Genomic DNA, 17,095 nt, shown 5'->3' with positions numbered 1-17,095 from the left:
GAGCGCGAAAATACATAGCGAACATGGTTCCACGTGCACCCAAATGAATATTATATTCCAAAAATGCTAGAAAAAAGATCAAAAATTGAATTTTAAGGATATCAAACTTGGTTGACCATTCTACTCAAGTGTGCATTTTCACAAAGAAATGACAGCCGTGGTACTCTTAGTGAAGAAAATATAATCGGAACCATACAAGTACAATCGGGATCATACTATTCATACAACAATGTCTTTTAATATAGGTTCGATCTTGTCATTTTTGCCCAGGATACCACGGAAGTCGTTTCTTGGTGAAACTTCATGTGCAAGTATAACATTTTTTTTTGAATTTACTATTCATAGGAGTGTACGTGTTGATTTTTTGTTTATTTTTTAATTTACTATTCATAAGGGGTGTGCGTTGAACCATATTCACCAAATTCCTGTCCAACAAGAGTGTTCCTAAAAGAAATAAGTAAGTAGTGCATATTTCTGATAGTTTGAAACACCATTACTGCTTATATAACATCTCGACACAGGATGACTTGGCGACACTAGCTCCAGCTAAGTAGCTAGCTACCATGTACTTGACAAAAGATGATGTTAAAACAGAGAGTCCTCGGACATCACAGTAAATATCATGAAGTAGAAATACATAATATGTTGTAGAGGTAAGCAGTTCACCGAGTTGCACAAAAATAAAAAACATTCACCAGCTTTGATCAGAAGGGGCATGGGGGTAGGCTGGGTAGGGAAGGAAAGAGTTGATGGCAATTCAGTTCCATCAATTCGACCAGATCCTCCGTTGTCGCCTCATCTTCTTCAGCCATATTCTTCATCTGCTCCTTCAGGGACATCAACCTAGCGTTAGCCAGTGCCACGTGTACAGTCGCAGCGTTTTCCATCTCAGCAAAATGAGTGTCAAGTAGTGCACGCAGTTCTGCATCCTGAAGCTTCACCTCTACGCTTAGCTCTTCTAAGTGAGAAGTTAATTCTGCATACACCGTACAGTCTTCTATCGATGCCCCGATCTCAGCAAACTTAGATTCATAATACCCATGTACTTCCTGCACATGCAAATTAATTGAGCAAAAGAACCTGTGAGATATCAACATCCAGCCACGTCGTCCCACATGTGCCCTCGCAACCGCCCACTCCCCTTTCTTTTCTCCCTCGCCACATGTTTCAACGTTGGAACCATCCACCTTCTTGATCCTTACTTCCATCCCCACTCCGCCACTACTACTACCGCTTCTTCCCCCGGCTGCACCTTCCCCTAGAGCTGATGCATGGAAGTGCCCCCATGAAGCCCACGGTCGTCGTGTGTGCCGCTGCGAGTGCCCCAATGGAGGCTGAAAGAGGTCAACACGGGGGAGCTACAACCAGCGCAAAAAGAAGCTACAACCGGGTGCTGCACCCCGTGATGCGCCGTCACTGCCAATGCTCAAACTGAAGCCGCATGCATGGATGTGCCCCCATGAAGCCCACGGTTTTCATGTGTGCCGCCGCGAGCGCCGCAGTGGAGGCTGAAAGAGGTCAACACGGGGAGCTACAACCAGCGCAAAAATAAGCTACAACCGGGCGCTGCACCCCGCGATGCGCCATCACCGCCGATGCTCAAACTGAAGCCGCATCCGGCAGACCATTGGCTGTGCGTGTTACAATGGCAGCCGTCACATTTTTTGTGCTTCAACCAGCCGTTGAAAAAGCTGCAATGTGATGCTCGAACCAATGGTCTTTTTGCTACGGCGGTGGTAATTTTTTGCTGGAAGCGATGATGTGTTTCGCTGGGACCAGCAATGGTTTTTGTTGTGACATCGCAGATTTTTGCTGGTACCGTGGTTTCTTTTTGCTGGAACCAGCAAATGGGGGTGATGGGATGCTGGGGTGGCATGCATGGCGAGCTTCAACGGGCGATGCCCGGCGTCTCAATGCTGGAATCGTCGACGGGGAAGGTGCGGGGATGTGGAGTAGCACACGCAATTGCTGCAACGACAGGCGGCAAGCACTACATCAGCGCCACAATGTGTGCTGTGATGGCTCCCACGGCAAGCTTTAAATGGCAACAACAGCGACAGCGAGCAGCAACTGACGGCAGCATGCCAGAGCACCATGATGCTGGCGCTATTGAGAAAGGGGACAAATGCGGTCGACCCAACCGCGATGAAGGAGATGATCATGGGAATTTCAACAGTGCGCGGGAGGGGGCAAATCAAACGGCCGTGAGGCGACCAGCCATAACCAAAGTACACAGCCAAATGATACAAGGTAGCAAAGAGGCCCTCCTACAAAAGCAGATTGGGATAACCAGACAGCACAGACGCACGCAACTACATATCCGAGAACTAACACCTGTAGGCCTGGATACATGCCATGATACGTCCTAGACAACCTAAGCTCCACGACAATGCCCTTGGAAGGGGAAATGGTGAGCTTCACCACCATGAGGCACCCAGGACACTGGCTTCCAGATCCATATTTGGGTGCCACCGATGTCAACAACAGAGTGCGATCCCAATCCCCCCGCTACTACACCTCTTGCCGCCCACACGACCTTGAGGCATAGCCACCGCTGCCGTCATGATGCCTGCCGGAGACAGAAACATGCGGACCGCCAATCAGGGCCGCCGCCCCGACATCCAAGAATCGAGGTTCCGCAAACTGTCCACATCCCTGCACACCAACCACGGTAGGAAGAGCAAAAGTCACCTTCTTCCAATCCTTTCCCGTCATCAGCCACCAACTCGACATACAAGCCTCCACGGTAGGAAGCATCGACGTCTGAGTTGTCACATCCCTAGCTAGTGGTGAAATTTAGGGTTTTAACCCTTTTAAGATGGCTTATGAGGCTTTTCAATTCCCCTTAATTCCAATTTAAAGGAAAATGAACATGATGTATGCATGCTTAACTACACTAGTACATTACACTAGCTAGGGATGCACCACTGAAAAAAATAGCGCGCTATAACGTCGCTAATAGCACGCTATAGCGTGTAGAGAATTGTCTCACTAAATCCTTCAATATACAATGTCTCGCTAATAGCACGTTATAGCGCGCTATAGCACGCAAATAGCATATTTTTAGGGGTGGCGCTATTTTCTGTAGCGCGCTATTTTTTTCATTGGATGCAACACTGCGGCTCCACCCAGTCCTGGCGGATTGGAGGAGGCTCTACCTAGTTGCTGCCGCCGGCCGCCGTAGAGCAACCCTCGGCCAGAGCCCACTGGCCATGGCTCGAGCAAGCTCACACGACGCCATGCCCGTGGCTATGGGCACCGATCTGTAGGATAGCATAGTGCCGCCAGGACACCTTGCGTCGCACAAGGGAGCCCGCACGCCATAACTCCGGAGTAGCATGCCCGAGCACGCGGGAGCACAATGTCACACCAACACCACATCATCAGCTCGCAGCTCGATATCACCTGTTGCACCCCAATCCCGCCACTGCACACATGCGCGCACAGACGTCGGGACGCCGCAGTCCACCTCCAAGGACCTGGCCAGATATGGGTTGAATCATAGGACACCGTGACTCCACCAGTACTATACGCAAGCACCACACGCACCATGCACCCGTCCCGCCCAGGCGCCGCTAGAGAGCAGCCCTAGGCCGCTCCTAGCACCGGTGTCCTGATCTGGCAGAACCAGATTAAGCCGCCATGGCCGCCCACCACACACCATCTAGGCAAGGTCGATGCTGCCTCCATGTAGGAGGGTATCACCAGCTAGGCCCGCTACCGCCCGAGCACTGCCACCCCATGACGCGCACCACGGCGAGGATCACCGCCACCATGCGCCTCTCCCTGGAGACCACAATAGAGAACACGAGAGACCCGCCGACACCTTCCTCGGCGCCGCCATGGCTTCGCCCACAACTCCTTAGGTGGTGGCTGCTAGGGTCCCTCATGTCGCTATATGCGGCCGATGATGGGGAGAACGGAATGTTTTTCTTATCTTCCATTTCTCCGTTAGTGCGATGTGTATTGACAAAAATAACTCTACCCAGAGAGAGAGAGAGAGAGGATGAGGGGTCAGGGCGAAGTCTTGCTCGGGGGCGCGTAGGTGATGGGGTCCATCACAAAAAGACAAAATTTGCAAAAAAGGGTCTACATCATAGTGTTGTCCCAAAGATTTGTGAAAGAGAAATTGAGCGGGCAACTAGACAAAGGTGGAGATCGACTACGCTGATGGCAGGGAAGAATGCCCCAATTTGCATACTAGTATGCGGGAATATAACGATAGCTGGGTCATCTTCCTCGTGACTGGATGTGAGTAATCCTCTAAAGTAATGGCCTAAATGCAACAGCACTGCCAAAAAGCAACGGCATTTTCATAAATAGCTGAAATGCGAAGGCATAGTGAAAATCGCACAGGAGATTAGTATCATTGACATAATTTTCTCATTACTATTAATGTCTAGTGTAAAAATTATGTTTACAAAATATAACTTTTGTTGTTAAGATATCCAGTAGTATTGAAAAAACAATCTGAACACTTTACAAACTAAAAGCTATCGCGGGTCGAACATACAGTTTGAGCACATTTGTAATGCTGAATACATGTTATAACTAACAATATGTTATAACTAACAACACCCTATGAGAGTACAACAAAAAAAAGAATCAGAACCTGACAATATGGTGCATGGAGCTCGATTGGCATCTCTTTAAATCCTTCCCCGCATTGAGGGCACTAATTAGAAAGACAAATATTCATGCATAAGATCAGCAATTTCATGTGCACATATCATCAATGATTCGAGAACATCAGTTAATATGAGGCACTTGTGTTTTGAATAATGCATGTTACCTTTACACTCTCATTCCCACAAAGCTGGTACTTGACCCACCTTATGAGGCACGACCAGCCGTAGACATGTCCGCAAGGAATGCAACTGCATGTGGGAGATAGGAGATGATCTAGAGCAGCCGCATTTATGCGTACATGTATAAAATCTAGAACCAAGAAAAATAGAAGAAAAACTGGCTGATCTTATCATCAAGACACAAAATACAACAAGCATCATGAAAGGTCTAACTAAGCTCTACCAGCGGCAGCTTGCCGTCCTACACTAAGTGATCGCCTGCTGCCACCTCCTCAGAACCTCAACCCAAACCTTGCTAAACTACATACACTGAGATCACCTAACTCAATTATGTCACGTGTATAATGAATTCATGGTCTGCAATAATTCAATTAGAGGAAAGAGATTAAGCCAAAATTGCAACTATGCCCTATAGTAGTTGTCTAGTTTTTTTTTGACGTCATGGTAGTTGTCTAGTTGATGGTGAGAAAGAAACATTCTTACAAATCCAATGGCTACAGATAACCTATCATAAAATTAAATCTTAACTATTATCAAAACACAAGTGGTGTTCTTTTCGATGAAAAAACATATCTCAAAAATAATGGAATGTAAAAGCTGGTGCATTATAAAAAAAAATCAAAGTACATCCACTAGTAGGAGTAGTTACTGTGACGATCCACAAGTGATGGCTACTGCGTATAGTGTGATGTTCTGATTTCAGTCCCAACTTGGGGAAGATATAATCAAAGAAGGATGTCACTGAAGTTATGTTGACATCGGGCTTAATTTGAGCACAAGATCATGGTCTCATGGAAGACAAGGGTCCGTTCAGTAGTATGTACCCAAAGAAAAAATAAACCAATAGTTGAAACCATCTTCCTCACCAGATGTGATGCTCTCCAGTGGAGGTCCAAGGTTCCATACAGATAGAGCAGGTTGGCCGTGCTGCTGGCTTGGTCTCGACACGTTCACCACCTTCAGCTGCAGCCTCCATATTCATACTCGGCAACATCCCATTTACTTCTTTGTTGGAGGCATTGAGATTATAGTTTCCAGAGTAGGCACTGTCACCAAAGCGTTTGTTGTCCACTTCTTCAACCTCTCGTCTGTATGAGCCATCGGTCACCTCACCCGAAACTAATGTGGTATGGTTCACGTCGTTGCCTCTGCCACCCTGGTCATCGACTTCCACAGCATGGTTATATGGTCCCTCTCTGACCACTATTTCGACATCTGCAAGCTCCACGTCGTCCATACTCGGTGTTGGCGACGACGGGAACAAGCACGATACACGAATCATCAGGTGAGGGCAATTCTGCTCCAGGAACTCTATCACATCCTTCGGCGCCATCTTTTCTTGTTCAGCCATCTTCTTCAATCGCTCCTTCATTAACATCAAGTTAGCCTTAGCCATTGCCACTTTTTCATTCACTGTTCCCTCTATCTGAGCCACCCGTAATCAAACATTAAAAGTAATTTACTTTTTCAAATGCAATATCAGGTATAAGGATGGGTTTAGAAGACATTCAACATGAAAAATGATGAATCCAACCTCCTTCCCCCCCCCCCCCCCCCCCCCCCAAAAAAAAGTAGAATGGTTAATAGATCAAAATGTCATTTGAGGCCAGCAAAATGACAAAAGTGCTGCAACATATGTGTTGAAAAACAGTATCACCCCCAGTTCACCCGAGTCCTACGGCGGCTCAGTCAGCGCTAGCACCAATCGCCACAGCCCCATGCGCTGACTAGTGTATTGTAACTATCTGAGACACATGTATATAAGGCATTGCCTTATATTGATAATGTATTCGGAGAATTCACATATTGGGCAAAGAAAGATATTCTAGTTTCCCACTAGGCTTAGCAGCGAATACTTGCATTAGCTCTAACAAATTTATTTGTATAACTATGCCCACATGCAACAAGTGAAATCCACCCTCGCTTGGAGGGGACTGTATATATAGTTCTATTGATAATTTTTTTATTTTAAATGAAATCCACCACTACGCCACCAACAGGATTTTTATCTAAGAGAAACTAAATGATGTTTAGGTCGAAAGTTTTCATATATAACCCGAACTCAAAGTGAGAAACCAAGGACTGTGAGAAAAGCAATGCAGCCCTGATTCTTCTTCATCGGAGATTAGTTTTCTTCTTCGAATCTAGTTAGATACACGTTACCTATCCGCAGCAAAAAAAAATGATACATGTTACCTATATATTCCTGCTGTAAGCCGTACGGGGTGAATGGAAACTATTTTTAATTGCCTTGATTAAGACTGCTATCATGCATCCGTGTTTTTATTTTCCGCAAAGGTTATTGACGGAAAAAATTGGTGCCTCATGCTGATCTACATTTGTTTGTTTCCTTGCCGGTTTCAATAAGAAAGTTGACTAAGAAGAGTGATGTTAGGGCATCTACAACACCGGCGCTTAGGCCAGACACTAGGCTTTAATTCCTGGCCGTTATGGTCCAATCCCCTTCGATCGGAGGAATCTTACTAGCATCGATGCCGGGACTGTTGCTGGGCACTTTGTTCTTTTTTCTTTCCCCTGAGCTTGTTTAACGAGTGCTGTCCTTTTTTTTACGAGAAAACAATTGCATTAGCGCTCACCCAGGCACCCGTATGTTGAGGAGATGGACTCCTACACCGACGCCACTTGGTTAATTAATTTTTTTATTGCCTAAGCGTCCATATAAGTGCTCTTGCATTGTAAACGCCCTTAGGAAAAACGTTTGTTTCTACTGTTAGAGACACACAAAATAGTGATGCAAAAAATGAATTAAGATATGTTACAGTGCTCCACCTTACCACACTAAAGGTAAGGCAATATTTAAATATGAGCACTTGATTGATAGACCCTGTCCAACAAGAATATTAAGAAAATTATGTATCCATTAGTAAGTTGTATATAAAATAGCAGAGTATTAATCAGAATGTCCTTCATTTAAAATTGGTCGGGACTCAGGTCGAAATCAAACAATTTAATGCCCAACTTCTGAACTTTGTCCAAACTGATACAAATTTTATTGCGTTCTGATATTTAATCCTCAATAATTAACAACAAATATCAAATAGCGCATACTTTTAAAGTTCATACGCATTGTTTAAATTTATTTATTTTTGAAACTGATTAAACTACAAATTCAATCGGATATTGAATAAACTATCAAATTCGAAAATTGATCTGTCTTAGCCTCAGCAACATCAATAGATATGTACAATGGATCATCCTAAAAAGAAGCTTAATACACGATCACACTTTAGATTTGAACTTCATATATAGAGCGTGCGAGATAAATCAACGTCCTACATGTAAAGTGTGCCGCTATGAAAATAAACTCGGAACATCTCTATGGAGATGTACGATGGATGAAAGAAACAGGACCTCAGGACTGCAGCAACCCTCCAACATGTTTTCTGGTGCGTAGAGGTTGATAATAAGCTTATCCACAAATCCTTTGCCACACTGAGGGCACTGCTGGTTACAAAGAACAACATTCATGCATAAGTTGAGCAATTCGATGCAGGTATAGATACATTCAGTTCAATCTGTTCACTGAGTATATGCAGAATCACTCATGGTACCTTGGCACTCTCCTCGCCAGGACGACGCAGCAACTCCTCCAGACACGATCTGCCATACACATGGCCACAAGGAATGCAACTGCATGCATGTAGTAGATACATAGGAGATGATCAGTGATCCCTAATTCTCACTAGTCCCATAGTTCCTACTTGAAGCTATGAACACATACGGTGTATGCATCTAACATGGAAAAATGGGAACTAATATGCCTAAACATAAAAGAGGGGAAAACCCAGCATCGGAGCAATGTTCCCCACAAGAATAATAACATTGCACAGCGGACTCTAAAAAGAGACGCAAGCTTCTTCGGTATCCAATTCGCAGCGATGTGTGGCCCCAAATCCAACACAGAGACGATACTGCGCGGGTGCTAATAGCCCCCAATCCATTACGAGTACAATATATACTGTGCGTATGCTAATAGCCCCCAATCCCAAAGGAGACCGACATGGCTGCCCGCGAAAAAGAAGAAGAAAAGTAGCAGCGAGAATGCACTGGGACAGTGGGGGCGGAGGCCCTCCCTCACAGATGCGATGCGAGCCGTCGCTGCCCCAGGGGACCATGCAGGCGGGGCAGATCGTGGCCTGGACCTCACCGCCGGACGCGGCTCGGTTCGCATCGGCACCTCCGACGTCTCCCGCTGCGCCGGTGGTGTCCGCGGCGTGCGGACGCGGCGCCTCCTCCAGACGGAGCGCGGGCGGCGGGGACGACATCGGATGGAGACGGAGTAGCGGACCGGGATTTTCTGGGGTTTCGAACTCGGGAGGAGGGAGCGGGGGTCGGGACTCGGGATGAATAGTCTTTTGACTCCTGAGAGAAAGTACAACTCCTTCCTTCTTCGGTAAGCTTTCGGCCGGAGCTGGGTGGGTGGGGATCATAATTCCACTACAGTAACGCCACAAAATAAAAATTAATTACAGTACAGTATTATTTTAGATTTTTTTACAACCATTGACTCGTAGTTAGAGGCATCCAATAACTTTATTTTACTAAGAAAAAGAGAGTTTTATTCAACTATAACAGGGTTACAATCTAGTGGCAAAAAATCATCAATACTCAGAGGCCCCTTATGCAACCACACAGCAGAACAGGGGACGTCCTGCACACATGGGCATATGAACCCACTTTAAAAAAATGCATTTTAAACACATTTTAAAATGTAAAACAATTAAAAGAAAAATTCACGCATACATCTTCGCAATATGTGCGCGGCATAAAGTTTTGTTAGAAAAATATATTTCTGTTTTACCTCCGCAAAAAACAAACAAATTCCAGTGCCTCTAAGCAGTGTTCGACGAGACATTTTTTTGTCTTTTTTACAGGCCAAAGAAAAAGTTATTTTTTCACGAAACTTACTTCGTGCACATAGAATGTGAAGATGTATGTGTGGGACTTTTTTCAGAATTTTGTGGCATTTAGAAATATGTTTCTCAATATGGTTTATATGCCCATGGGTTTATCCATGCACTTCTCCACACAGCAGTAGTTATTCTATTCAACTGTTATTGGCCAACTGATCTGCTATCATATTTTGAACTCGACTAAACTTTGGAGGAACAAACTCCCTATCCTCCATGATTGCTTTAATTTAGCAGCTAGTGTCCGTACGCCGAGGAAAGGCTCTCTTTTTATGTTGCGGCTAAAGGAGAGACTATCACTCAACAACGTCCATTAACTTGAATAGTGTTGCAAAAGCATACATCTTTTGAGAATTTCGACCAACCATTTATGAACTACGGGGATCTCCAATGGCAACCCATAAATTTTCTCCCACATCCGTCCACGGATAGAGGGACCAGTTTGCGGACACGGATGCGAGAGGCCGCCATCCAACCGTAGCCGCATACTTTGCAAAATCTATTTGAACAAACCGGATGAAATTCGTGCAAACCGGGCAGATTTTATTCAAGATACAATATAATTTACATAAACGATGATATTTCAACCATTTTACTAAAATCTAACAAGAAAACACTAAACCATATATCGGATGACTACCGTGTGGCCGCCCTGTCCTGCCGCACCGCCGTCGGCGTCCATGCCGTCGTCTTCGTCCCTCCAAGGGCGTGGGGATGACGGAGGTACGCGGCAGCCCTATCTGGCGGCTGCCCGACGCTAGCGGAGGAGCCGCTCCGCCTCCTGCCGCGCAGTGCGAAGGGCCGCCCTGGCCACTGCCGAAGGCGCTGGCGGTAGCCTTGTCCCTGCCGGCGTTGGGAAGCAATCACTAAGTGACCACACCTCGCCGATCTTAGCCGACAAGGCGGTGGCGCCGCATGGCGGCCGTCTCGACAGTGGTGACGGAGCGGTCCTACCTCGTCATTGTGGACCCATTCTGACGCATCGTTCGTCTTGGTGAACGCAGAGCGGCGACCATCATTGCGGCGGTCATACCTCACCTGTTGACGCATTGCGCGCTCGGCCTCGATTGGATACCATGGCACAGGAGCCGGAGACACCGTCGAAACCACCGTGTCCGAGGTAGTGGAGGATGCGGCCACGCGCCTTGGCGATCGCGGGCAGCAGCTCCTCCTTCGTCTGCTGGCGGTAGCGTCGTGGTGGCGACAAGGGCCCGTTGGTCCGCGCGTAGCGGCTGTGCGGCGGGGGCGACACTGGCTCGTCCTTCACGCGGCGGAGGCGCTGGGGGGATGCCGGCTCCTGCTTCACACGGCCATCGACATGGAGGCCGCTGTTGCGCAGCGGGGACGCCGACTCGTCTTTCACTTGCCAGAGTGGGGATGCCGGCTCCCGCTTAACGCAGACCCGCCGCGGGGATGGCGGCTCCTCCTTCATGCGCGCCGGCGCCGGTGGAGGCGGACCCATCTGACAAACGAATCAGAGCCACCTCCGAGAGGAGACGGGGCCGCTCCTGCGGCAGGTCCTCCTTGTCGCCGGATGAGCTGGCCGACGTGGATGCGGATGGTCCAGGTGAGCGAGGGCGGCGACGCAATGATCCTCCTGACGATGAACTTCCACCATTGTCGCTTGTCGGCGCGGAGAACCTAGACTTCGGCATCGCCGCTGAGCTCGGAGAGGACGAAGGGCTCGACGAGGGGGAGGAGGACAGTGCAATGCTCAGTTCTGGACGGCGCCAGAGTGTTGCTTAAATAGCTGCGGCCTGGCCAAGCGGAGGGGCGGTCAGCCCGCTTTGCGCGGCGGCTGGAGTTGGTTTCTCGGGACGCGGCGTCTACATTGAAGCGGCGGCGATGCTAGCGAGGTCGCGTCCGTCTGCGCCGCTTTCCTGTCCGATAAAATCGCGACATCAATGCCAGCCGCTGCGTGGGATGGAAAGTGTGTGAAGGGCGGGTGCGTGGTTTGGATGGGCAGGGCGGCCAGAAGAGGGCTTGGGAGCGATCCGGACTCCCGCAAAGCCCGCCCCCCTCCCCCCCCCGCCCCACACACACACTTTGTCTCCGACTTGCAGGAGAAATCGTGCCAGGACCGCCTGTGAACCAACACAGACCCGCGTTGGATAACTTTTGCTGTCTGGACAGCACGGTCCGAACGCATGCGGGAGGTTTGCGGGTCAGCGTTGGAGATGCCCTAAGAAGGGCATAAACGGTTATGTTAATCAGTCCGTCCGAACTCAAGTCTTAAACTTGATACGAGTCCTCATATTTTTTTCTGAATTTATTTCCGACGTTTCAATGTTTTTCTTTTGGCCGTGCTCATCGTCGGTTGACCGATCCAAACCGAGATCGCTGCACGAGTAAGAATAAAGTTGCAGATGTTTCTATAAAAATTGGTGTATGACCTTATTCTACAAATCAAAACATCTTTGATTCTCTATTTCTAGTCAATTTTAATTTTTATGGTTTTTAGAATTTTCTTGCAGTCTTGAATCGGTAAATGGGGGAGATGACACGTGGTATTAATTTGGGATGTGGCTGGGTACCCTGCTTGCACTACTGGAATCACCCACTTTGCTGAGTTCCTAAGGAACTCGACAAAGAAAAAACAAGAATTAGAAAGTATGTTTGCCAAGTTCCGCCTGTCGTGGTTCTAAGTCTGATAGTAGAATGGGGGTAGGTATGAGGAGGCAAGATCTTAGCTACGGTGAGATTGTGCACGCAAGATTTACGAGTTCAGGCCCTTTTCAAAGGAAGTAACAGCCCTACGTCTCGGTGCCTGGGGGCTCGGTCGATTGGATTATGCGTGAATTAATAGGGGGTGCAAACCCTTGTGCCTGAGGAGGGGGGTGGCTTATATAGAGTTCGCCAGACCCCTCTGCCCTCAGTTACACAGGGTTCAATGTACATAAAGATAGGACATTACTGGTAAGCCAGCAATAAAGGCATATAAATGATCATTAAGACTACGGAGTGAACGCCTGACCATTGCCGTTCTGAGTGACTTTAGATCTTCTGTCTTCCGAGTGATTTCTGATGTGGTCGAGTGAATACACACCAGTCGAATGGAATTGGGTTTTCCGAGTGGAGTGCTTCTGGTCGAGTGGATGGTGTTGTCCTTTGAATGTCTTTGACTGTAGGGCAGTGTCCTTGGGAAGGGTGTCTAGATCAGGTCTATTACCCTACCCTAGATACATGTCATCATCATTAGCCCCCGAATGGTTCAGGGTCCGAGTGGAGATGGAGTTGAAGATGGTTCCGACCCAATTTTCATGCTTCGGAAGCATTTTACTTGAATTGGTGAACCATGCAAAAACTTCAACCTCATTTTCAGTCGCCTTGAGCCATTCCGAAGTTGTCGAGTGAACTTTGCTGATAAGCTTCGAAAGCTGATATGGTATAAAATCTTCGGTGCGATCGACTACACTACCATTCCCGGATCTCGTGGGATTCGAAATTTGGGGAAGCGCGCGGGACGGGGAGGACCGCAGTAAACGGAGCGGATTAGGCAGGGGCGCCTCGATTCTCACGCCACCTTTTTCGCCACGTACCGAGCGCGCGACTGTTGCGGGATTTGACGGGATTGCCTGGGCCCACGAGTCAGTCACTCGGGGAATAGGCCTATATAAGGCGTCTGGGCCGGTGTTTTTTGCACAGTGAGTCCCATTTTCTTTCTTCCTCCTCTACTTCTCCACTGCATCCGCCTCCACTCTCGGCGCCGTCGCCCAGCCTGAGCGCAACCCGCTGCGATGGCGAAGGACAAGACGGCGGCTCTGGAGCGTGCGACGAAGGCGACCGCGAAGGCGAAGGGCAAGAAAACGAGCCGGGGAGGGTCGCCGTCGAGATCTGGCCTGCCGCTCGGCTGGATCCAGGGCGACTGGATTTGGTCCATGATCCAGCAGGAGGATCTGGTTGAGGGGGGATTGATTCCCCATGGTTCCTGGCGGCTTCCGGAGGACGAGACCGAGCCGCGGCCGCAGGAGGGTGAGTGTGTCCTTCTTGCGACCCACGTCGACCGCGGTTTCTCTTTGCCTCCCCATCCCTTTTTCCAGGGTTTTTTGAACTTTTTTGGAGCCCAACTTCATCACTTTCTCCCAACACCATCACATACCTCGCGGCATTCGTGTCCATGTGTGAGAACTTTCTGGGCTGTCGACCGCACTGGGGTCTCTTCAAACACATTTTCACTTGTCGTTCTCAGTCTGTAAAAAAGGCTAATCTGACTGATGAGAGGACGCATGTGATCCAGATGTGTGGAGGGCTAGGGATCCAGATGAGGGGTAAAAGTACTTTCCCTGCTATGATTCTTCCCGATTCAGTCAGAGGATGGCAGTCGACCTGGTTCTATTGTAAGGACCAACCGACCCCTAGTCAGTCGACTGGCCTTCCTCCGTTTTCCATGTAGCGAGTTGAGAAGCCCTCTTCCTTAAAAGTGACTCCAGCTGAGAAAGTGGAGGTCAATATGTTGGTTGAGCGGGTAGTCCAACTTGTCCGCGACGGTGTGACCGGCATGGATTTGCTAGAGGTGTTCCTCAGTTGACGCATCCAACCACTCCAAGCTCGCGATCATCCAATGTGGATGTACTCGGGTATTGATGACAGCACTCGGATCCACCCGGAGAAAGTTGACGAGGAGACGGTGGCACAGTGGTTGCAGAGCATCACTGGCAACAAGGACAACCCCAGGGGGTCTAGGAGGATTCCTCCACTCGACAACACCAACGAACAAGACAAGGTCCGACTCTTTACTTCCGAGTGTCTTTTTTGATCTGACATGTAATTGTTCTCAAAAACTGACTGACATTTGCTCAACTCGGTGCCTTGCAGATCTACACTGAGATGTATTCGAGGCCCAATGGAGAGCAGGAGCAGGAGCACGAGGGAGAGGCGAGCGGAGGTGACAGCGGCGACTGGCAATCTGATGGGGGAGAAGACGAGGAGAGTGACGACTCAAGCGGTGGTGAGGAAGTCGACTCCCCCCTCGCGTCGAAAGGCGATCTAAGCATACCCATGACCCAGCAAGCATCCGTGGCAAAGCGACTGCACCGACTGAGAAGGCTCCGAAGCAGCCCAAAGTTGTGCCATCAAAGCCCCGGAAGGCCTTGCCCAAGATCAAGGTTGACGTTCCCGTTGCCTCTGTGTAAGTGTTATGTCTTCACTCTTTACTCAGGGACTCTTATATTGGTTGTCGACCCATTCTCTTGCTTGACCGAGTGAATCCTGGAATTTGTAGTGCTGCTACCTCTGGGACTTCCATTTATAAGGATGATGATGACGAGGAGATGAAAGATGCAGTTCTAAAGCCAGTATGGCTCCTGTCATCTTGTCTTTACTTTGCTAACCACTTCTACAGTCGACTGAACTCTTGTGGTCGATTCTTTTGCAGCTCTGCAAAATGTTATTGAACTTCCAGATGACGACGAAGATGTGCCACAGAGGCCCACGGGAAGGAGGGGCAGGACCTCGGGCAGGAGGGCACCAGCTAACAAGACACCTCAGTCGACGCCGGTGGCAGAACCAGCTATCCAGCAGTCCGGGGACCTCAACCGTGCTTCTGTTACTTTTGTGATTCCCTTGTCGAGTGGTCGTCCTTCAACGTCGACTGCGCAGGCTCCTGCTTCATCTGTGCAACTTCATGCCTCAAGCTCTCAAGCTGCTGCAGCTGATCCACCGTCTCCACTTTTTGCCGCCCATCACGTCCCAGAGGACCAAGTGAGTGCTGCCAAGGAAGCCATACGCCAGGCAGGCATTATGATGGAGCAGATGAAAGTGGTTCACGAGGCCAGTCAGGCTGCCTATGATTCCAGCTCAGCACTCCAGGCCAATGTCCAGGTTAGCTTATTTCCGACTGATCTTCTAGCTTGACGCTTGTTCTATTAGGATATGGTACCTGAAAACCTTTATTGTGCATCTATTTGTCAGTCTGCACTTTGCATTTGTACACCTGCTGGGTGTTTCAATTTCTGCTGAATAGTTTTTCCACTTGAGTCGACTAGGTTGTGTCGATTGAATCTTTGAACCAATGGGGGCACGCTGAGTGCACCCACTGGGTGTAGTCCCCGAGACCGCCGTTGAATGTTTGATTCGGCGGGGGTCTTTGAACAGAACTTTTCCACTTGGTCTGAGCAGACCATGTCGAGTGGAACCTGGACCAGTGGGGGCATGCTGAGTGCACCCACTGGGTGTAGTCCCCGAGACCATAGTCGACTGCGGGAGTCGGCTATGGTCTGAGAACAACTGATACCTTTCTTTTGTGTTTTTTTTCCCGACTGGACAGACCAAGTCAATTGAAAAGTCGAACCATTGGGGGCAGGCTGAGTGCACCCACTGGGTGTAGTCCCCGAGACTACTGTTGAATGTTTGATTCGGTAGTTGTCTTAGAACTCTTTGAACTTGTTACTTTATTGGTTGGAAACAACCAATCTTTGTGTCTGTCGACTGACTATCCTCTGAACACAGAAATCTTGTGAACTTGGAGCCCGGTTTGCTGACTTGGAGCAGAAGCAGATCCAACTCAATCTTGATCTGGAGTTGGCCAAGACGAATTTGCAGAAGGCTAAGGATGATGCTGCTGGTATGGAAAATTCATCGACTGATTCTCTTGCCATCTTTTCCTTCCTTTTTCTGACTCGAATGTTATTCTTTTTAGAAACAATGAGACAGGCTTTGGAGAAGAAGGACTCTGACCTTGCGGCCGCACAGAAAACAGCAGAAGAAAAAAGGCACTCGCCGACCAGAAGCTGGCATCAGTCGGAAAGTTGGAGGAAGAGAACACCAAGCTAAAGGCTGCTCTTGAAGAAGCCAACAAAGAGGTGACTCGACTGAAGAAGGATAAAGGGACCCTGACCGACAAAGTTGAAGACATCACCCGCAAGATAGACGAGCTGGAGACTTATCTGGGAGGACTCGCCAAGAAGTTATTCCTCATGCTGGAAGGTACTTTTCCTTGTCCGATTGATTTGCTTTTGTTGACTCGTCATATAACTGTCGACTCATTGTTTCTCTGTGATTGCAGAATTCTTTCAAAACTTCGAGGCAGAGACTGGGCGGATCGAAACGAGCTTGGACCCCATCAACTTCCCTGTTAAAGATGAAGCTGCCATGAACGTGCTTCGACTGGAATCTCGCCTTGCCAGCGTCGTGAGCTACCTTCCTCGACTGAAGGTTGCGGTGTCGCGGATCGACACAGCGCTCTGGCCAAGGGAAACGTTCCCAAATGACCTTGAGTCTTTGATGTCTCGACTCAATGAGATTCCTGGTCGAGTGCAGGAATGGAAGAAGTCCTCTGCTCGATGTGGTGCTGATGTAGCTCTGTCCCTGGTTCGTGTTCATTGCAAGGAAGCCAAAGAAGAGAAGCTAGCAGAGATC

The sequence above is a fragment of the Triticum aestivum genome, chromosome 4D (assembly GCF_018294505.1).
Source record: "Triticum aestivum cultivar Chinese Spring chromosome 4D, IWGSC CS RefSeq v2.1, whole genome shotgun sequence".
Lineage (NCBI taxonomy): Eukaryota > Viridiplantae > Streptophyta > Magnoliopsida > Poales > Poaceae > Triticum > Triticum aestivum.
Note: the sequence above shows the minus strand (reverse complement) of the source record.